We start from the raw sequence: 24296 nt of genomic DNA on the forward strand, positions 1-24296 counted from the left end.
AGCTTTTCATATATGTATGTATTCGACCACACCAGTCCGCGAATGTTCGGCTCATCTATGTGCTAAGAATGCTTGCACATTGCATGTGACAGAGAGTTCGCACGATCTCCTCGCTCAGAAGACGCAATTCCCCCACCAAACCCCTAAACCTTAGAGCCGCGGTCCACGTCCTACAGGCCACGCCATGAATGATTGATGAGGTACTCGATCGCGCCCTAGGATGATGGTGAATTCAAGATCACGACTGCTTTGGATGAGATTTCTCTGCTCCCCCTCACCCATCGTGATAGGATTGTTCAATTTGGTTCTGGAATAATCGGCAACGCTACAAAGATGGTTTCTGGGGGAGTCACTCCTAAGATTATGAGGTGCAATGGGCGCACTGAATTCTCCAATGTAAGAAGATATGACCGAGCCTGTTTGTTCCTAATTTGTTGTCCAACTATCGTGCAAAGATTTATCCTCTAAGCATGTGTTGTAGAGGCCATTAGAATTTCTTGTTTTAGGAACACGTGCTAGATAATTTCGCAGCAACCAGAGGAATTAATTTGTGGTCTGAACTACCTATGAAAGTATGAATTTATGAATATAGCCATTCAGTAACTAAAAGGATCCATAATTTCGCAGCAACCAGAGGAGGAAGATAGACTCAGCATGCTGATGGATGCCATTTTACTGTCCATCTTGTGGAGAGTCGATCTAAGCACAGCTGCAAGGACGAGCTCGTTGTCTACACAGTGGAGGCGCCTTCCTTGGTTGTTGTCTGAGATCAACATTGATGCCAAAAGTTCCCTACCAATTCCATGCCCCAACCCTATTAAGGCAAATGATATAGAGGAAGCAATGACCTCTCTAACTAAGGCAACCAGGAGTTTCTTGGTTAAGCGACATGGAGAATCCAGCATCTCAACTCTGCACCTTAGGATCTACCTCAGCAACTCTTCCTTGAGCAAAGTTGGCCCACTAGTAGGTGATGCAGTAGAGAGTGGTTTTGTGAAAGATTTGGACCTTGCCATTCTTTACAGGAGTAATATCTGGGATTGTGATGAGGAGGGTATGCTACGGCGAGGTCAAGCAATAGATGGTTTTTTCAGTGCCTATCCAAATGTGCTCCATTGCCTCACAAGGCTCTCTCTATACACTGTACACTTTGAGAAATCGGACATGCACCATGTCCTGTTTGACTGCTGCAAGCAACTGAAGCATCTAGCCCTTTACCATTGTGATATTGGTGCTAACTCTGTGTTTAAGATTGATGCGCCCAATTCAAAGCTCCTTGTTCTCGAACTCACCTATTGTCGTTTTGAGCTACTTGAGTTGGTCTGCCTTCCGAAATTGGAGAAGCTTACATGTAGCACTTGGGTATCTCGCCATGCTCCTTTGGCCTTTGATTTTGTCCGGTCTCTTGGGGAACTAGCACGCTCATGCGATGCGATACCTTGTCAAAATGAATTTAAATTAAGTGAGCTTCTGCACGGAACTACTTGCATACATACTCTCAAATTGTGTTTCAAAGGAGAAAATGTAAGTTGTAGTTTATTTCCACCAAGTATTCACATTCTTTTTTTTCCTTTTTGTAGTCACTACTTTCAGATATACACTGTATATGTATTTATCCAAGATAAATAATCAATATAGATTTATTTTATTATCTCTAACCACAGATTTATTTGATAATCTGATCAATATAATTGTGAACTATACGTTCTTATTTCTTAAATTTCTTTATCATATGATCAGCTTTGGATGCAACCTGAAATGAAGCAACTCCTCCCCGCATTCTGTAAGCTAAGGAAGCTTTCCGTGCATGGTATCTTTGTTGAACTCGACCTTTTATGGACGACAACACTTGTTTTGGCGGCTCCATGCATCGAAATATTGCATATTGAGGTGATATCTTTGTCAGTATTGTTCTCCTTAATTATATTGCCTTCTTTCCTTCTCAGCATTCAGAGCCCTATTGTAGTTCTTCATATATTTTGGTGGAAATATGTTTAAAACTTACATATGTATTGAATTGGCCACACAAACACAGGTTTGAGAACATATATGTGATGCGGATGACAAGTCCAGAAAGCTGTACACCGAGAGAAGGACCCCTCAATGGGAAATGCACTTTGACGGCCCTAAGAACAGGTTTTTGAAAGAGCTAGAATTTTCTGGCTTTAGGTCACTTGAACAACAATTTACGTTTATAAAATCCATGCTGGAGCAAGCTCCGAATTTGCAGACAATAATTCTGAAAGGAGATGAGCGATGCGATTCCTGTGATGCTCTTGATACACCTCGTCCATTGAAATTTCCAAAGAAGGATAAGCAACAAATGGTGGTCAGACGAATTCGAGATGGCATATTCTCACCACGGATAATTTTCGATGAATAAGTACTGAACTAGTTAAAGAGGGGCATATCTTAGGTGTAATGATATTCAATATTTAAGTAGTAGAAACATCATGTATGCTCCAGTTATGCAAATAAATTCTCTTTTTACCGAAAAGATGCAACTAAACACACGTGCAAAATGCGCACATGGAGAAACCACTAGTTGATTGCCCCGCAAAAATGAAAAGAAATGAGCAGTTGATTGTGTACAAAACGATTCACTAAGCCATCGAACTGGGAGCTGGACACGTGTCTGCAAAACCTTTATTTTCATGTCTCAGTTTCTTCAGGTGACTTAGGCCCGGTTTGGTTCATAAGTCCTAGTACTTTTTTTTAGTCCTAACTTATAAGTCCCAAGTCCCTAAAAAGTCCCTATCTATTTGGTTCCTGGGACTTAACATGGACTAAAAGACCATATTACAACTATAAGTCCCTATATGTCCCTCCTTGAGAGTCTTATTTCATAAGTCTCAAATGCCCACTTTAAGTCCCTATAAGTCCCTCCTGTTTGGTTTAGATGGGACTTATAAGGACTTTTTTAAGTCCCTGAGGGCATCTCCAGCCGTTGGCCCCCCAGGACGCATAAAAATTGCCCCCTGGGGGTGAGCCGGTGATACAATCAGCGCTGGGGGTGGTTTTGCGCCCAGTCGTCGCCCCCAACTCGCCCCCAGGCGCCGAAATTGGCCCACTTTGCAGCCCAAATTCGGCGAATAAACGGCCCATATGGGCGAGAATAGGCCCATATTCGGCGTGGTTTCGCCGTGTCTCGGCGTTCAATTATCAACACAATTATTTCTTATCACATATTTCATCACAGAAAAATCAAATACTTCAACAAAATAGTACAACAACAAATAGTTCAATACAAATTATATAGTTCAACAAATAAAAACTCGCATTTCATCACACGACGTCCCCCTTGAGCCTCCATAGGTGCTCAATCAGATCTTTCTGCAGTTGATGATGCACCTGTGGGTCTCGGATCTCCTGACGCATACTGAGATAGGCAGTCCAAGTTGCCGGTAGCTGGTGATCAACTTCGGCTAGAGGACCCTGCCTGTAGTATGGTTCAGTGTCAAACACTGGGTCTTCTTGCTCGCTCTCGATGATCATGTTGTGCAAGATGACACAGCAAGTCATAATCTCCCACATTTGATCTTTGGACCAGGTCTGAGCGGGGTACCGAACAACAGCAAATCGAGATTGGAGCACACCAAATGCCCGCTCGACATCCTTCCTGCAAGCCTCCTGAAGCTTCGCAAACCAGACGTTCTTGCCTCCTGCCACAGGTTTTGAGATCGTCTTCACAAATGTCGACCATCTCAGATAGATGCCGTCAGCTAGATAGTACCCCTTGTTGTATTGGTGCCCATTGATCTCGAAGTTCACCGGAGGAGAATGGCCCTCAACGAGCTTGGCAAAAACAGGAGAGCACTGCAGCACGTTGATGTCATTGTGAGTTCCTGGCATACCAAAGAAGGAGTGCCAAATCCAAAGGTCCTGTGTGGCTACCGCCTCAAGCACCACACTGCAACCGCCTTTGACGCCTTTGTACATCCCCTGCCAACCAAATGGGCAATTCTTCCATTTCCAATGCATGCTGTCGATGCTTCCAAGCATCCCAGGAAACACTCTATATGCAAGCATCCTCAAGCACCACTAGCTAGATCCGAGCAGTGTCTTCCGCATTGGGTGTTCTCAAGTATTGTGGCCCAAACAGTGCCACCACTGCCCGACAGAACTTGTAGAAACACTCTATGCTGGTGGACTAGGCCATGCGCCCATAGTCGTCGAGTGAATCACTGGGAGCTCCATATGCAAGCATCCTCATTGCTGTCGTGCACTTCTGGATGGAGGTGAATCCAAGAGCGCCAGCGCAGTCCATCTTGCACTTGAAGTAGTTGTCGAACTCCCGGATGGAATTCACAATCCTGAGGAAGAGCTTTCGGCTCATCCGATAATGGCGCCGAAATGTTCTCTCGCCATGAAGTGGAGCATCGGCGAAGTAGTCGGAGTAGAGCATGCAGTAGCCTTGGAGACGATGCCGGTTCTTTGCTTTCATCCGCCCCAGCGCCGAGCCACCTCGCCGCGGCTTTTCATTGCTCGCCAGCAGCTGGGCGAGGGCGGCGAGCACCATGAGATGCTCTTCTTCCTGGACGTCGGCCGCGGCTTCCTCCTCCAGCAGCGCGGCGAGCTCTTCCTCCTCATCCGAGTCCATCGCCGAGACACGAAAAACGCCGAACACCTTGCGCTCGATGGGCGTGTACCCGCCGTTAAACCGCGCCTCCGCGGCCGGAAACGGCGGCCGGAAACGCCCAGCTGCTGTAGGAGGGGCTGTCGCGGCGAAGCGCTGCTATTTTCCAGTGGGGAATGGCTATCTAGCGGAGTAGGGCGGCGGCCGTCGCCGGGATATAGCTAGTGGTGGCCGAGGACGCGGGGGGTGCGAGACGAGTCGGGGGAAGAAAACCTTGTCTTTTCCCCTGTCGGTGTGGGCCAGGCGTGCTTTTCCCTAGCGCCGGAGCCCCCAACTGCTCCCCAGCACGCCGGGCGGAAAAAAGGTCCGAACCAATGATTTTCGGCGTCCTGGGGGCGCGACTGGGCCGTTTTTTCGGCGCCGGCGCCGAAAAAGTGGCCTGGGGAGGCCTGTTGGGGGCGCGGCTGGAGATGCCCTAAATCAATAAGTCCCTGGAAACAAACACCCTCTTAATTGAGGCGTGATCCCCGTGTGTTCAGTACATGTTCTGAAGTTGTATTAAAAAGACATGTTCTGAAGTGCTAGCAGACATCAATTTTTTTAATGTATTTATAGTTTCTTGAGACTACATAGCTTGACTTGAATTGATTAGCAAAAAGCCTTGTAGGCTGCATGAAATGGCATTCATGACGTAAGAAGTCGCATGGCAATCATGCAATCAAGGCAAACATTAATCCTCCAGTTGACATTGAGTCGTTGTTTGGAACGTGGTTAGCTGGGGTTGAACATACTCTTGCAGCTCGTATTCGGATCGGAATACGTGCGCTTTTGTGGGTTATATGAACTGTCGGAATGATTTTATTTTTAACAGACAATACAATTTAACCTTTTTGCAGGTCATCTTCAGAGCTATCGCTTGGATCCGTATGTGGTCTTTACTCACTCCTATGGACTCCAGGGAGCTTTTGGTTACTAAGTGCAACCAGTGGGAGATGGTAGCACGGGCTATATTCAACCGGTTCGAGGCCAACAACAGTTTCGTACCGGTTGTGATTGTCAGCATGTACTTTTCTATTTTTCCATTTGCTTCGCTCCACTTGCGAGCTGTAAGACTTTGATGACTTTATGCTACTTTGCGAACTTTTAATAAGATGGCTGCATGCATCTTTATAATGCAGAGGCCGGGGGTAAACCTCCATTTCAAAAAAAAAAATGGCAATCGGGCAAACGAGGCCAACAACAGTTTCATAAAACGATTTCTTTTGATTGTATATTTGCTATAGTTCGTTGACTAAAGTACATTTTTAGACCCTCATCCAACCGTAAAGTGTGGTTCTCGTGAGTTTCCGTCCTTGATTGTTTTTTGGGTGCAATCTCTGTCCCTCAACTCTTAATACAAGGTAGATTTCGTCGTGTCAACGATATTCGTCCACCTAACCCTGTTTTGACTTCACGCGAAATGGTTTTGGCCACATCATGACTCTAAGTTGGCATAGGCTCTCTCTGCCCTCTGTCATCGACCTGACGACGCTCCAGCTCCCCCCACTTTAGATGTGCATCCGAACACGGGGGTCAAGGCTATTAAACAACTCCAAAATCATGCACATCCACTTTCATCCCCTTCCCTAGCCACCGAGCCCTCCACCTGAACTCCCCCGAGCGTGGCTCCCTTCATGTGCCTTGCCGTTGGGTCATGGACGCCCGCTGTTAGGTACTCTCAGGTAGGCAGCAGGATTTACTCAGCATATGGAGGTTTGAATCGAAGTACAGCCACTGGATACAAGCACAAGTGTGCTAATTAAAATGGAAGAAGCACCGCGTGACAAATGTTGTAAGTAATTCAAACTAATCCAAAAAAAATGGAAGAAGCAAGAAGAGGAAGGATCAAGAGCCGGCCGGGGGTGGGAGAGAAGGAGCCGCCGTGCCGTTTCAGGCCTGATCCTCTCGATAGTTTGCTCATTTTGTTCTTCCTCATATATGTAGTCCAAGTGTCGCTAGGGCCGGCGGTGGGTTTGGCCTTGGTCTGCTGCTGGGATGCCAAAAGGGAAGGTCCAGTTCAACAACTTTGCAAGACGGCGAAGTCCAGGCCGCCACGTCTAGCCCGATTTGTCCCACGAGACACGTTAACCCACCAGAAGAGCATCATTCGGCCGATTGGCTTCATCTAATAAGAGAGGAAAAAACCTGTTTCGAGATTGCCGAGTGTGTCATCACCAACATATATAGTCATATCTAACACTCATTAATTTAGTCGTCCTGATTGTAAAAATTCCCCGGTGGATCAAGCAAGCTCTATCACTTTTCACAAAATATACTAGTATATTATTTCATGGTCTTCGCGTTTTCCCAAACAATAATGATCTAGGTTATGCAGTTCAAAAGTACCCAGGCTATTTAAATTGAAACCTATAATAAGTTCATAAAAATCATTTGTGTTTGAATTACATAGCCTTACAGGGTCGAATACGCAAATCAAATTACCTATCTTTGGAACTACAAGTACGTAGCACAAAGCTTTTAATATTTACCGATGTAAAGAAAAGCTTTTCATATTTACACTCCTCGTAAGATAGAGACCTCGCTTCTCGTTCCCCTCCGTTTCTTCTCCGACTATTTTTCAGCGCTCAAGGCGTCCTCCACCACCCACGCGCTGCCGCCTCGTCCAGCGACTACTCCCCTCCTCGTCCAAACCCTAAACCTTAGAGCCGCGCTCGACCTCCTCCACACCATCACGACTGCTTTGGATGAGATTTCTCTGCTTCCCCTGATCCATCCTGCTTGGATCGTTCTACTGTTCAACCTGGTTCTGGAATAATCGGCAAACGCTGCGAAGATGGCTTCCGGGGGAGTCCCTCCTAAGATTAGGAGGTGCAATGGGCGTACTGGATTCTCCAAGGTAAGAATATAATCATGGCCCCTTCTTGTTTCCGCTATCATCAGTTATTCTGCCATCAATGAGATCTTATTGTCCTCTTTCGTATTTGCAGGTTCACATGTCAAAATCATTGCAGGTACTACTTCAATTCAAATTTTCCTTATGCTACACTTTTTTTTGGAACAAAAAAATGTATCTGCTACAGATAAATTATTTAGCTATTCTCACTCCTACATTCTCTTATCCACATTAAATCTGTAAGCTACGGCTTTCTATCATAAGACAATGTGCTGACTACCTGTACACTGTATTTATGCAGCTACATCATCAGGGGGTGCCTTTGTTGTTCTTGTGTTGATGGTGGCTACCGCACTCTATCTTTCACTGAAGACAAGATATAACAGAGAGATACATTTGAAGGTTGAAATGTTTCTCAATACACATGGAAAATCAAAAACCACAAGGTACACTTTCGCTGAAGTTAAGAAGATGGCGAGACGGTTCAAGGTTAACTTAGGACGTGGTGGATATGGAAGTGTATACAAAGGCGAGCTACCAAATGGAGTTCCTGTAGCTGTCAAGATGCTAGAGAACTCTATAGGAGAGGGACAGGAATTCATCAATGAAGTTGCAACTATTGGACTAATCCACCATACAAATATTGTCCGCCTCCTGGGATATTGCTATGAAGGAACAAGACGGGCTCTTATTTATGAATTCATGCCTAACGAGTCACTGGAGAAATACATATTCTCTCGCGACTCTAATATTTTTCAGACTCTCTTAGTACCTGAAAAAATGCTAGATATTGCTTTAGGCATTGCACGAGGAATGGAATATCTACATCAAGGATGCAACCAGCGCATTCTCCACTTTGACATCAAGCCTCACAACATCTTGCTGGACTACAACTTCAATCCAAAGATTTCAGACTTTGGCCTAGCAAAGCTGTGTGCCAGGGACCAAAGCATCATTACATTAACTGCAGCAAGAGGCACAATGGGCTATATTGCACCGGAGCTATATTCCCGGAACTTTGGGGGCATATCCCACAAGTCAGACGTGTACAGTTTTGGCATGCTGGTGTTGGAGATGGTGAGTGGTAGGAGGAACTCAGACCCAAGGACTGGGAGCCAGAACGAGGTATACCTCCCGGAATGCATCTATGAGGAAGTTATCGCTGGCCAGGACTTGGCGCTTACAGGGGACACGGCAGAAGAAGAGAAAGAAAAGGTTAGAAAACTAGCCACAGTGGCACTGTGGTGCATCCAGTGGAACCCAAAGAACCGTCCCTCGATGACAAAGGTGGTAAACATGTTGACAGGGAGGTTCCAGAATCTACAGATGCCCCCAAGGCCTTATGTCCCATCCGAAAACCATGCTATCCCTTAAAAAACATGGAGAAAAGCATCACCATGATTTTAGTCTACATGTTGGTTGGTATTGGACAGCACAAGCATGCACCTTATTTCTATCTGTCTACTCTAGAACCTGTTGTACCAATAATCAGTTGTGACCATGTCGTAGTTGAAACATATGTGATTCATATTGAACTTATTCAGTAGTATGGTTGCTTGTCACTGTGCATGTATGCCATAGTTCTATCCTGACAGCTGAGATACAAAAAATCTGTCGATTACCTTATATTCTGTAGTTTCAGTGATATGGTAATCCCCCACATCCAATTTTTCTGCAGTGCAGTCATCCCCATGAAGAAGATGAAGGCATGACCTCGTCACTCCGGAATCTACAAAACCAAAATTCTCCCGATATAAGAAAATGTTAAGGCTGCACATGCTTTGCCTCCAAGAATACACACCTTCCGTCCCTACAATTTTTGGATCTGTAAATAAATGACACTGTAGTTTTCTAGTACTAGATCCGTACCAAACTAATACACTCTCATGGTTTGTAAAAATGGGTTTTATTGCCACCTAGTATAATAGAGCAAATTATCAGAGACTTGCCTTAGTTGTGCCCAGGCTGGCATTTCACCGAACACCTGAAGGGCGCATCGCACAGGCACAGGAGCAGAGCGGATTGATTCCCCTCGACCTCGTGCGTCGGCCGGACCCAGGGTCCGCGCGGCCTACACCGGCGGTGCCGAGTGTCGACCGGGAGGAGCGCTTGGTGCCGGAGATCATGCCGGCAACAACTACTTGAGACGGCAGCGAACGAGAGAGCTCTCTGTGTGTCGGCTCTGTTGCTGCGAGAGAGGGACGGAGTTAGGCGTACTTCAGGAATGCGCCTCCACTACTATAAGGCGTCGTCTCCCGCTGCAATAGGTGTGCAATACGTTACTACCCTTGAGATCCAGGCCTCCTAGGTCCTAGCTAGGATACTCAACAGAGCCACACTCTATCATGTATGGACTTTTTCTTGAGGAAGGAAAGTTTTGTCCATTTTAGACTACATGGACTTTTTGTTTGCGAAATATTAGGAGCTCATATCGGAATCTCTAAAAAATATTATATTTAGAAACGGATGGATGGAGTAGTTTATTTCTGCCAAGTGTTCACGTTATTTTTTTCCTTTTAGTATTATTCACTATATTGTCATAACTTTCAGACATACATTGTATATGCATTTATGCATGATAAAGAATACCCATACACGTATTTATTAGATAATCTCATTAATGCGATTGCTAACTACACATTCTTCTTTTTCTGAATTTATTTATCCTGTGATCAGCTTTGCATACAACCTGAAAGTTAGCAACTCCTCCCCGCGTTCTGTAAGCTAAGGAAGCTCAACATGCGTGGTATCTTTCTTGAATTCGACCTTTTATGGATGACAACGTTTCTTCTGGCGGCACCATGCACCGAAATATTGCATATTGAGGTGATGTCTTTCTTAGTATTTTTCTCCTTACTTATATTGCCTTTCTTTCCTTTTCAACATTTAGAGCTCAATGTAGGTTTGGGAACATATATGTGATGTGGATGACAAATCCAGACAACTGTACCCCAAAAGAAGGACCCCTCAATGGGAAATTCACTTTGACGACCCTAAGAACAGCTTTTTGAAAGAGCTAGAATTTACTGGACCTAGGTCACTAAAACAACAATTTACATTTATAAGATCCATGCTGGAGCGAGCTCTGAATTTGCAAACGATAATTCTGAAAGGAGATGAGCGATGCGAGTGCTGGCATGCTCTTGATACACCTCGACCTTCGAAATTTCCGAAGAAGGATGAGCAAGAAATGGTGGTTCAACAAATTCGAGATGGCATATTCTCAAAACAGGCTTTCGCCCCACTTTATAAAGAAATCAACAACCAAACAAAGTAAATGGTTTAAAGATACAAGATGGTGAGGTAGTCCTCTTACAAAGTTGATCCCAGGATAAACAGAAGACGCAGACAACTAGGGACTACGAGACCGAAAGATAATACATGAAGATATGAGAACCCCGCACACAACACCCTAGAACACCTAAGCTGCACGACAACGCCCTCAAGAGAGGGAAAGGCGTCAGGCGTCGCCGCCATCAAGTCCAATGGACAAGGGTTTTCACCCGAAACCCAGACACGGAGCAGAGTACCATGACAACGTCTTCAAGAAAATAACGACGCCCACAAGCGTCGCCGTCATCGACGGCCAAGCGCAGAGCTTTCACTCGGTAGCTCCCCATGCCACCATGAGGTCTTAAAGAGCGGCGTGGCGAGTCTAGATCCCCAACTCCAGTTTGGAGCGCTTCCACTACAGAAGACAAATGGTCCACCTGAGCCATCCGCCGGTACACCTCTTATTGCCCACATGACCAAGAAGTATAGCCACAACCACTGCCATGGTGCCCGCCGAAAGGCCAAGCAAGCGGACCACCTTCCAGGGCCGCCGCTCCAGCTTCCAAGCCATGAGACCCCACCCACCGTCCGCTTCACAGTGCACTAACTGCGGCAAGAGAAGCCCGGCATCACCCACCGAGCCAGGGTCAGTGCCACCATCGTCAGGGCGCCCACGCCTGCATTCCCTCCAATCCTGATGGACCGGAGGGACGTGACCCAATGGCTGCCAACAACCATCATTGAGCAACCAACTCAGACGACGCCAAGTCCGTGGCAAGAGGCACCGATCCAACCATCGACACACGGAAGCCCCGACCACCACTACCATGGACCTCCGCCGATGTTATAACGTGAGGACACCTCTCTACGGACCACAAGAACCCACCTTGGCATAGCCAGAGGCTCGTCCACGGCGCCAGTGCACTGCCAGCACACACCACAGTGAAGGCGGTCACCGGCCCAACCTATGGGGGCTGCACATGGCGGGTGGCAACTCCGGCCACCTAGCAGCCATTCCGGCAACCCCACCCCACTGCGGCTCTGCGCATAAGGTCTAGTCACCGCCGCCCACACCCAGGCCACCACCAGCCAACCACAGCCCCGGCCGCGTCCACGCTCGCGGCGAGACTCCGTAGCACTGTTGGAGTTGTGTCGAATATAGTGTACAAGTTAGGTTATAGTTGGACTCTGAGTTGTATTATGTTTAAATAGGATATGGAATCGTGTCCTACTAGGACACTTGTATCCTAGGCCTCTCATATATAGCGGCGCTAGACACACGATGTAACCTATGCCAACATAATAGCAGCGGAACGCAGGGGAAGCCGGCGGCATGTGCCGGTGTCCAGGGCGACCGGGTGCAGAATTGTAGCGGTGTCATTGGAAGGAGCGCCCATAGTCAGGCCCCGGGGATGTAGCCATATCGGTGAACCTCGTTAACAAATTTCTGTGTCGTGCTCGTGTGATTGCTTGGTCCTCGAGTGATCGACGGAGTGCCTCAGATTTATCCTAACAAGTGGTATCATGAGCTAGGTTGTTCGGAGGTCGCATTGTATGGATCTAGAGGATGAAGAAGCAGTCACGTGGTTGAATGTCTTGGCGCCGGCAAGTTGCGGGCTTTTGAGCAGCAGGTTGTTTGGTCGATTCGGTGGATCCGACGAGTTCTTGGTGAGATCGATTAATCGATTCAGGCATGGACTCGGTGTGATGCAATCGGCGGCGGCGGCGTGTCGCGCGCAGGCAGGGCAGCAGGTCGATTGATCGATCGGGGGTGCTGGCTACGCCCAAAGGCGTGTGCGTGAGCAGCGACCCAGCTAGCGGAAGCCGCAAGGCTGCAGGCGGCGAGTGGACCAAGCGGCAGATCATGCACTGGATCCGGTTGCGTACAACAGGAAAGAGCGGTCAAACTTGAGATTTGTTTTGTACACCAAAAAAAGAGGACCAAGTCCTCATGTACGTCACGGCAACAGGTAGATTTGACCGGAAGGAAAATCCATCAGACGTGATACGGCAGTACATCGGAAAGCACACACAAGGCAAAGCAATAGCAGCATCGGGAGATGAGCCAGGAGCCATCACGTGAAGACCAAAGCAATGTATTGGTTAAATTTGCTAGTACTAGTATATGTGTTTGAAGTACTTGGGCATTGCGTTTAGAAGCTCGGTTATTTTTTAAGGTCAGCCATACGAAGAATCGTGACCCCATCGGGCATCCGGTTTGAGGTGGAGAAGTTCAACAGAACTGGAACCTTGGGTTATGGCAGATATGGTTGAAAGATTGTGGGCACAACAGAGATGCTTGAAGGCGTTGCAGGAAGTCATGTGAGCTAAGATGGAATTATCATGTGATGGATGGAAATTCGTAAAACGGTTTGGGAGCCTTGAGTGTGTCGTACAATCGAACGAGTTCGGCTGGGTCGGACTAGGCAGTCTGACGGATCGACATAAGTCGGTTGGTACAGAAGACGGTGGTGAGATCGGCGACGATGACGTAGGAGCGTGATGCTGATGGTGACCGACTTCTGAGTGTGGAAACACGTGGCGCAGGCCCCGAGGGTTTGTGTGGCTTCGACAAGACTATGGCGCGGGGTTGATTCAAGACGGTGCACATGAGAGCTTGGAGTCGACGGGGCGCGGGGTGGCACGTACAACCACCATGAAGTCATGTTGAAGGTGGAGCTGGAGTCTGAAAGACTTCACTCGGTGCTGATTGAGGGGCTAAGGCGTAAGTCGACAGAGAGTCGAAGCCTATTCAGCGGGAAAAGCGAGTGACATGCAGTTCGGACTGGAGCCCAGTGGTCTGATGGAAGCGTGAAACTCGTCATCGGTCGGTGATGATCAGTGGTACTCTGCAGCGGGGTTGAGTGGTGTGGTTTCACGACCCCTGAGACTCGACCGGGACAGCGGAGGCTTGACGCGGTAATAGCGGCAAGGCGTGCGGTACGCACGGGTACCGCACGGGGCATGGAGACGGGCCAGGGCTCTGGTGGTCATACATATGGTGAGACAACTGCGAATTTGACTCGGGATGACTACACGCAATGGTGAAATTCCTTCAAGTTTCAGACAGGCGGTCAAGAAAGGAGCGGTGATGTTGAGTTCAGATAACTCTTATGTGTGACACCCAATATGTGAGTTGTTCACTTTCACGCAGATCAGTGATCAGTGTGTGATGCCGTTGGACGGATAATCTGGAAGTTGGAAGCACAAATCGAGTAACAAGGAATTTAATTTTGCTCGAGTGTTGACTGTGGTCAGGAAAAGAAGGGACTACAAGTTGCAGGTGGAGTCACATGGAGTCTTTGGAGTAGCAGCGGTACTCATGGGATAAGCTCAAGTTCAATGTACATGGAAGTTTGACGCATGGACAAATCCAGGGTGTTGGAGTATATTCGCCAAGGTGGAGTTTGTTGGAGTTGTGTCGAATATAGTGTACAAGTTAGGTTACAGTTGGACTCTGAGTTATATTGTGTTTACATAGGATATAGAGTCGTGTCCTAGTAGGACACTTGTATCCTAGGCCTCTGATATATAGCGGAGCAAGACACACGATGTAACCTATGCCAACATAATAGCAGGGGAACGCAGGGGAAGCCGGCGGCATGTGCCGGTGTCCAGGGCGACCGGGTACGGTATTGTAGCGGTGTCATGGGGAGGAGCACCCATAGTCAGGCCACGGGGATGTAGCCATATCAGTGAACCTCGTTAACAAATTTCGATGTCGTGCTCGTGTGATTGTTTTTTTTTGAGAAATCTCGCCTTCTTTACTGCTCAATAATTAAAGGTACAATGTTTTGGTCATGAGGAGACCCCAACCAAACATGACGACCTACACCTAAATTACAACCAAACTTGGCGAGATTATGCACTTCGAAATTAAAAACTCTACGTTCATGAGTGAAAGTACATGAAATCATATCATTTTTCCTAGCAATTATTTCCTGGATGATGGCACCATGATATCCTCCCGACCCTTGCTTAATGTCCTTCAACACTTCCTCACAATCTGAAGCAACGTGCATCATCTGAATTCCCAGGTCCTCTGCAAGTGCAAGAGCTTCTCTACACGCAAATGCTTCGAGAAGAGTCGGGTCAATAATATATACCTGCATACACAACAAGAGAAGAGCCCAGGTAAAGCCCGGTGCTATCCCTGCATATTGCTGCTGCCACTCCACAATGGCCATGCCGACCTACAGCTCCGTCGACATTGATCTTTGCTTTGTCCCCCATCGGAGGTAGCCACCTCTGGACTTCTACCACCCTAGGACCCGAGCTCGCACCAGGAACCCTGCTTGTTGCTGGTTTATGCAGTCCTCGCAAATCCATCAAATATGAGTTAATGAATGAATTTGTTTGACTTGGGCTCTGAAAAATAGCTTCATAGACTGCTTTCCGTCTTGTGTACCAGATAGACCATAGGGTAACAACCATAGTTGTAAACTGGTCATGGCTCAACGACTCCTGCATGTCGAAGAGAAAGTTCTTGGCACCCGGCTCCTGATTATCTCCCATACGCTGCACCACCTCTAAATCTGACAAGGCCCAAATACAACGCGCCATGGTGCAACTGATTAGTGCGTGTCTCCAAGAGTCTTCCCTCCCACACAAAGGGCATGCATCAACCGTAGACATGTTCCGTTTCTTTAGCACATCTGTTGTCGGCAGTGAGTGGTGTGCGAGTCTCCACAAGAATATTTTCACTTTAGATGGAACCGAGAACCTCCAAAGTGTAGTCCAATCTTCCTCCTGTCTTGAGTTATTCGACGCACCACTTCTCCCTTCAAGCCAGTCTTCCCGCTGCATTTTGGTTTTGATAATGAATTTGTATGCAGAGCTAACAGAGAAAACACCCTTCCTATCTGGGTGCCACGCCCAAAAATCCTCCATATTCCGTGTGCACACCGGAATTTTCAAAATAGTGTCCGCATCGACAGGCAGAAATACACTACGGATGTAGTTCACATTCCATTGTGCTGTAGCTGGAATTAACAACTCTGAAACTTTAGATGGAGGATCAGCCACACGACATAAAATTGGTCTTAGTGATGATTCTTTTGCTAGCCAATTATCTGTCCAAATATCTGTTGATTGCCCATTGCCAATCCTCTTGATGATACCTTGTTTCAAGATTTCTCTGCCATCAAGAATTGCCCGCCAAATTTGAGAGGGACGGGAACCAAGTTCTGCCGACAGAATAGACCCTTCTGGATAGTAGCCCGCCTTGAGAATCCTAGCACTCAATGATGTAGGCTCCTGCAACAACCTCCACGCCTGTCGTGATAATAATGCAAGGTTAAAAAGTTCCAAATCTCGGAAACCTAGCCCTCCCAAATACTTGGGTCTCGTCATCACTTCCCAAGAAACCCATGCAGGTTTTCTTTTTTCCTTGCTTACATCCCCACCAAAATTTCCTGATAATGCTGTTAATATGTTTGCATAGTCCCCGTGGCAACCTAAAACATGACATAGAATATACCGGGATCGCCTGTGCAACTGATTTAATCAAAACATCTTTGCCACCTGCCGATAATATCTTACCCATCCATCCTTTGACTTTATCCCAGATGCGATCACTTATATATTTGAAAGTATCCTTTTTTGAATGACCTACATCAGTGGGCATACCCAAATATTTGTCACTTAAAGATTCATTTGGTACTTGCAAATGCCCCTTCGACGCATCACGAACAATCTGTGGACAGCCTTTACTGAAAAATATAGAAGATTTTTCTCTATTCACCCTCTGTCCTGATGCCAAACAATATGTTTCCAGTAGGTTTGATACCTCCTCCGCTCCATTAACACTTGCCCTGAAAAACAGCAGGCTGTCATCCGCGAATAAAAGATGGTTCACCGACGGAGCCGATGGGGCCACCTTGATTCCACTGAGCTGTGATGACTGATTTTGAGATTTCAATAGGCACGAAAGGCCCTCCGCTGCTAACAAGAAAAGATATGGAGAGATAGGATCTCCCTGCCGAATTCCGCGAGATGGCTTAAACTCTTCTAATTTAGTTCCGTTGAACATAACAGAAAAAGAAACAGAGCTCACCAGACTCATAACAACAGAAATCAAGGGTGCAGCAAAGCCAAGTTTCTCCATCATTGCCCTCAAATAGCTCCACTCAACCCTGTCGTATGCCTTCATCATGTCCAACTTGAGTGCACAGTAGCTGTTGTTTTTCGCCCTACTTCTCTTCATAAAATGTAAGCACTCATAAGCCGAGATAATATTGTCCGTGATCATCCTCCCCAGGACAAAGGCCGACTGTTCCTCAGAAACTATTTCAGGCAAAATCTCTTTCAAGCGATTAGCCAACACCTTTGATGCTATTTTGTAGAATACATTACAAAGACTAATGGGACGAAATTGAGATAAAAGTGTTGGGTTGGATACCTTCGGGATTAGGACCAGGAGTGTGTCATTAAGCATTCCGCACTTTCCTCTCCCCGAAGAATACCAAGAATAGCATCAGTGACAGAAACGCCACAAACATCCCAGTGTCTCTGAAAGAAGTGCAGCGGGAAGCCGTCCGGCCCCGGTGATTTTGTAGGGAACATCTGAAACAAAGCTTTTTTCACCTCTTCCCGTTCATATGGCGCTGTCAACATCTCGTTCATCTCTGTCGTCACTTTAACCGGGACATGATTCAAGACCTCTCGAACTCCTTGCACTCCTTCTGACGTATAGAGCACCTTGTAAAAATCAAGTGCTAGGGCCTGCATCTCTGTCGGGTCTTCAGTCAATTGTCCGTCCGGTCCGGTGGAAAATGCACTTCGATGGATCCAGGAACTCTCTTTTGAAAGAGCTATAATTTATTGGCTTTAGGTCACTACAACATCAATTTACGTTTATAAGATCCATTCTAGAGCGAGCCCCCAACGTGCAGAGGATAGTTCTGAAAGGAGACGAGCAATGCGGATATTGTGATGCTCTTGACACGCCACCTCGTCTTTCAAAATATCCGAAGAAGAATGATGAGCAAGAAATAGTGGTTAAGCGAATTCGAGATGGCATATTCTCACCGCAGATATTTTTTGATGAATAAGAAGATGCTATAAATAGTTAAAGATGGCATATTTTCTAGCAAAAAATATTTTATATTTAGGCTGTAATAAACTCCATGTCAGGGTGGTATCATATGGTAGTGAATCCCCAAAATTTCCTGGTGTGAATTTGATTTTATATTTGTGGGAAGATGCAACTAAACATGCATCACGTGAAGTATACACAATTAGACTGAGACGGCATGACCGTTTCAAAGGAAGCCTGCAAACTCTTTTCTTTTTCGTGTCTCAGTTTCACTGGCCACATGATATCTCAATGCCTAGGACCATCAATCTAACTGTAGTTTTCTTTGATTATTAGGCCCAACAGGGTTCATACACACGCCCTCTCGTGAAGCACGGAGTTACACATGCCGACTCGCATCAGCATACGACATGGCCGGCCATCCTCTTGATTGTCGTGGTGACGGTCTAAGGTGGGAATCCATCCCAGATGTCCACTAGCGCCACTCCGGCCTAGCTTGAAGCACTAGCTGGTGTGACTTCCGAAAGATTCATCATCAATATGGCGATTGTAACATTGCTTCACGTCCAGGGTAAAAAGCTTTGTCGAACTGTTTCTATCACCCCAACACAGGATCTACCACATTTGTCTTTTCTCACTAAATAGTAGGTTTCAGTACGAAAAGAGCAAGCAAAAATTTAAAATGCGTAGGGATGTTCGGATGAGTCGACCCTTAGTGCGGTGTGATTGGTTTTACTTACTACGGAATATTTACTTTTGTAAAGTCTGTGCCACGTGCCATACCATGACCGCCGCTATGTAGTCAAAATACCAAGTTGAGAGAGGGCTTTGGAAGTCATATTTATGAATTGCCTTCCATCAAACCTGTCAAATTGCCCAGAGCCCTCACCAGGTCACCGTGTTTCAACGTATACATCACCACCGACAGCCAGCCTCCATGCTTCTGGCTCTTGAATATTGTAAAGATGTTCCGACATCTCCTTCGGGCGCGAGAGTCCAAACACACCTTACATATTACATGCAATAAATGTGTTCTTCCGGATTGTAACAAATTCTTGGTTGAACACATAAGCTCTATCGTTTTCTGATATACACGCACACACATACACACATGGTCTTCACATTTTTGTGTGGAAAAGTTTTCACATTTTCCCCAAGTAATACTGAACCGTAGGTTACGCACTTCACAAGTAACTAAGCTATTTGATTTGAAATCTAGAAGCTCTTATATTTTTTGAGAATGACAAGGGGTATAAACCCCACTGGTTGTTATATTACTCGCAGGCAGGACATGGCAGTCATACAATGTTTTTTTGGCCAGGAAGTCATACAGTGTTTTCAATGTTTTCATCCAACTGATAAAAACAACAAGGTAAAATTGCTGAGAAAAAAGAGGGAGAATATTTGCCATGCTAGATCATGGCATCGAGGAAAAAGGAGCGAACATCCATGAGCTCATCGTGTTGGGGATGTCAAAGTACTTGCCCCGGATGAGGGTGTCGCGGGCCGCCCTCCAAAGAATGTCGGAAGCACTCCAATTCGTCGTGAACTCGTGGTAGTACATATATTTCGTTGGTTATTAATTCTCTCACGGGCATGCCTCCACATGGGGCCCACCACTCCCATCGTTTCAATCCTCCCCCTCATCTTCTTATCCATTCCCCGCAGCCGCTTACTCCCTTCTCTCTCCCACCGTCCCAAAGCACGTCCAGACCCCAGATCTCCGCCGGTCCTTTTTCCTTTGGTCCATTGCCGCTCCGCAACCAGCAACTTCCTCCGGCAACCCCCTACCCACGCGAGGTGGCGCTAGCCTTCTCTCCCGCATAGCACATTGGCCTCGCCACTCCCTGTGTGTGTGTGTGTCTCCCACGAGCTACGAGGCCGATGTTGCGAGCCTCCATCGGCCGCGCTTGCGAGCCGGGAACCGACGCGAGAGCGCGAACTGCGGTGATGTGACCTGCACTCTACGGAGCTGCGGGCGACAACATTTTCTCGGATCAGCCGGTGAAAGTGCTGGAACCGACATGCATTAGTGTTGCGACCAGCAGGCATCATGGCGAGCTACAACCGACGATGACATTTTTTAGGCAACAATCATTGCTGCCTGCTACGAGCGGCGACGTAAATTGTTGCGTTGGCATGGCGGGATGCTGACGGGCGAGCTATAACCGATGTTGCGAACTCAGCTGCAACATGCTGGAAATGGCTATGTAGTGTTTTGGAACCGTTCGGCAATAATGCTACTCCATTCGTTCACTATTATAAGATGTCCTAACTTTTTCCTGATTCAGATGTATATATAATCGCGCCAATCAGACAGTGCACGTGCAACCGGCCGATCCCTAGTGCCGGTCGGCTGACGCCTAGCAGTGGCCTATTTCGTTTGCCTTTGCATTACATAATCTTGCAGGGTTAGTCATCCAATTTCAGAAGGCAGACCAATTTCGGATTTCAAAGTACTCGTAGTACGTAGTACAAAGCTTTTCATATATGTATGTATTCGACCACACCAGTCCGCGAATGTTCGGCTCATCTATGTGCTAAGAATGCTTGCACATTGCATGTGACAGAGAGTTCGCACGATCTCCTCGCTCAGAAGACGCAATTCCCCCACCAAACCCCTAAACCTTAGAGCCGCGGTCCACGTCCTACAGGCCACGCCATGAATGATTGATGAGGTACTCGATCGCGCCCTAGGATGATGGTGAATTCAAGATCACGACTGCTTTGGATGAGATTTCTCTGCTCCCCCTCACCCATCGTGATAGGATTGTTCAATTTGGTTCTGGAATAATCGGCAACGCTACAAAGATGGTTTCTGGGGGAGTCACTCCTAAGATTATGAGGTGCAATGGGCGCACTGAATTCTCCAATGTAAGAAGATATGACCGAGCCTGTTTGTTCCTAATTTGTTGTCCAACTATCGTGCAAAGATTTATCCTCTAAGCATGTGTTGTAGAGGCCATTAGAATTTCTTGTTTTAGGAACACGTGCTAGATAATTTCGCAGCAACCAGAGGAATTAATTTGTGGTCTGAACTACCTATGAAAGTATGAATTTATGAATATAGCCATTCAGTAACTAAAAGGATCCATAATTTCGCAGCAACCAGAGGAGGAAGATAGACTCAGCATGCTGATGGATGCCATTTTACTGTCCATCTTGTGGAGAGTCGATCTAAGCACAGCTGCAAGGACGAGCTCGTTGTCTACACAGTGGAGGCGCCTTCCTTGGTTGTTGTCTGAGATCAACATTGATGCCAAAAGTTCCCTACCAATTCCATGCCCCAACCCTATTAAGGCAAATGATATAGAGGAAGCAATGACCTCTCTAACTAAGGCAACCAGGAGTTTCTTGGTTAAGCGACATGGAGAATCCAGCATCTCAACTCTGCACCTTAGGATCTACCTCAGCAACTCTTCCTTGAGCAAAGTTGGCCCACTAGTAGGTGATGCAGTAGAGAGTGGTTTTGTGAAAGATTTGGACCTTGCCATTCTTTACAGGAGTAATATCTGGGATTGTGATGAGGAGGGTATGCTACGGCGAGGTCAAGCAATAGATGGTTTTTTCAGTGCCTATCCAAATGTGCTCCATTGCCTCACAAGGCTCTCTCTATACACTGTACACTTTGAGAAATCGGACATGCACCATGTCCTGTTTGACTGCTGCAAGCAACTGAAGCATCTAGCCCTTTACCATTGTGATATTGGTGCTAACTCTGTGTTTAAGATTGATGCGCCCAATTCAAAGCTCCTTGTTCTCGAACTCACCTATTGTCGTTTTGAGCTACTTGAGTTGGTCTGCCTTCCGAAATTGGAGAAGCTTACATGTAGCACTTGGGTATCTCGCCATGCTCCTTTGGCCTTTGATTTTGTCCGGTCTCTTGGGGAACTAGCACGCTCATGCGATGCGATACCTTGTCAAAATGAATTTAAATTAAGTGAGCTTCTGCACGGAACTACTTGCATACATACTCTCAAATTGTGTTTCAAAGGAGAAAATGTAAGTTGTAGTTTATTTCCACCAAGTATTCACATTCTTTTTTTTCCTTTTTGTAGTCACTACTTTCAGATATACACTGTATATGTATTTATCCAAGATAAATAATCAATATAGATTTATTTTATTATCTCTAACCACAGATTTATTTGATAATCTGATCAATATAATTGTGAACTATACGTTCTTATTTCTTAAATTTCTTTATCATATGATCAGCTTTGGATGCAACCTGAAATGAAGCAACTCCTCCCCGCATTCTGTAAGCTAAGGAAGCTTTCCGTGCATGGTATCTTTGTTGAACTCGACCTTTTATGGACGACAACACTTGTTTTGGCGGCTCCATGCATCGAAATATTGCATATTGAGGTGATATCTTTGTCAGTATTGTTCTCCTTAATTATATTGCCTTCTTTCCTTCTCAGCATTCAGAGCCCTATTGTAGTTCTTCATATATTTTGGTGGAAATATGTTTAAAACTTACATATGTATTGAATTGGCCACACAAACACAGGTTTGAGAACATATATGTGATGCGGATGACAAGTCCAGAAAGCTGTACACCGAGAGAAGGACCCCTCAATGGGAAATGCACTTTGACGGCCCTAAGAACAGGTTTTTGAAAGAGCTAGAATTTTCTGGCTTTAGGTCACTTGAACAACAATTTACGTTTATAAAATCCATGCTGGAGCAAGCTCCGAATTTGCAGACAATAATTCTGAAAGGAGATGAGCGATGCGATTCCTGTGATGCTCTTGATACACCTCGTCCATTGAAATTTCCAAAGAAGGATAAGCAACAAATGGTGGTCAGACGAATTCGAGATGGCATATTCTCACCACGGATAATTTTCGATGAATAAGTACTGAACTAGTTAAAGAGGGGCATATCTTAGGTGTAATGATATTCAATATTTAAGTAGTAGAAACATCATGTATGCTCCAGTTATGCAAATAAATTCTCTTTTTACCGAAAAGATGCAACTAAACACACGTGCAAAATGCGCACATGGAGAAACCACTAGTTGATTGCCCCGCAAAAATGAAAAGAAATGAGCAGTTGATTGTGTACAAAACGATTCACTAAGCCATCGAACTGGGAGCTGGACACGTGTCTGCAAAACCTTTATTTTCATGTCTCAGTTTCTTCAGGTGACTTAGGCCCGGTTTGGTTCATAAGTCCTAGTACTTTTTTTTAGTCCTAACTTATAAGTCCCAAGTCCCTAAAAAGTCCCTATCTATTTGGTTCCTGGGACTTAACATGGACTAAAAGACCATATTACAACTATAAGTCCCTATATGTCCCTCCTTGAGAGTCTTATTTCATAAGTCTCAAATGCCCACTTTAAGTCCCTATAAGTCCCTCCTGTTTGGTTTAGATGGGACTTATAAGGACTTTTTTAAGTCCCTGAGGGCATCTCCAGCCGTTGGCCCCCCAGGACGCATAAAAATTGCCCCCTGGGGGTGAGCCGGTGATACAATCAGCGCTGGGGGTGGTTTTGCGCCCAGTCGTCGCCCCCAACTCGCCCCCAGGCGCCGAAATTGGCCCACTTTGCAGCCCAAATTCGGCGAATAAACGGCCCATATGGGCGAGAATAGGCCCATATTCGGCGTGGTTTCGCCGTGTCTCGGCGTTCAATTATCAACACAATTATTTCTTATCACATATTTCATCACAGAAAAATCAAATACTTCAACAAAATAGTACAACAACAAATAGTTCAATACAAATTATATAGTTCAACAAATAAAAACTCGCATTTCATCACACGACGTCCCCCTTGAGCCTCCATAGGTGCTCAATCAGATCTTTCTGCAGTTGATGATGCACCTGTGGGTCTCGGATCTCCTGACGCATACTGAGATAGGCAGTCCAAGTTGCCGGTAGCTGGTGATCAACTTCGGCTAGAGGACCCTGCCTGTAGTATGGTTCAGTGTCAAACACTGGGTCTTCTTGCTCGCTCTCGATGATCATGTTGTGCAAGATGACACAGCAAGTCATAATCTCCCACATTTGATCTTTGGACCAGGTCTGAGCGGGGTACCGAACAACAGCAAATCGAGATTGGAGCACACCAAATGCCCGCTCGACATCCTTCCTGCAAGCCTCCTGAAGCTTCGCAAACCAGACGTTCTTGCCTCCTGCCACAGGTTTTGAGATCGTCTTCACAAATGTCGACCATCTCAGATAGATGCCGTCAGCTAGATAGTACCCCTTGTTGTATTGGTGCCCATTGATCTCGAAGTTCACCGGAGGAGAATGGCCCTCAACGAGCTTGGCAAAAACAGGAGAGCACTGCAGCACGTTGATGTCATTGTGAGTTCCTGGCATACCAAAGAAGGAGTGCCAAATCCAAAGGTCCTGTGTGGCTACCGCCTCAAGCACCACACTGCAACCGCCTTTGACGCCTTTGTACATCCCCTGCCAACCAAATGGGCAATTCTTCCATTTCCAATGCATGCTGTCGATGCTTCCAAGCATCCCAGGAAACACTCTATATGCAAGCATCCTCAAGCACC

General features: G+C 46.2%; 3 pseudogenes; all 3 read left to right on the top strand.

Moving 5' to 3' along the window:
• Positions 1–333: 333 nt before the first annotated feature.
• On the top strand, positions 334–17794 carry LOC147977035 (uncharacterized; annotated as a pseudogene).
• On the top strand, positions 7510–8991 carry LOC147977036 (rust resistance kinase Lr10 pseudogene; annotated as a pseudogene).
• A 2795-nt stretch (positions 17795–20589) lies between the features above and the next one.
• Positions 20590–22639, top strand: LOC147977037 (uncharacterized; annotated as a pseudogene).
• The last annotated feature ends 1657 nt before the right edge of the window (positions 22640–24296 follow it).

Source organism: Triticum urartu, chromosome 4A (assembly GCF_056163025.1).
Source record: "Triticum urartu cultivar PI428250 chromosome 4A, HENAU_Tu73, whole genome shotgun sequence".
Lineage (NCBI taxonomy): Eukaryota > Viridiplantae > Streptophyta > Magnoliopsida > Poales > Poaceae > Triticum > Triticum urartu.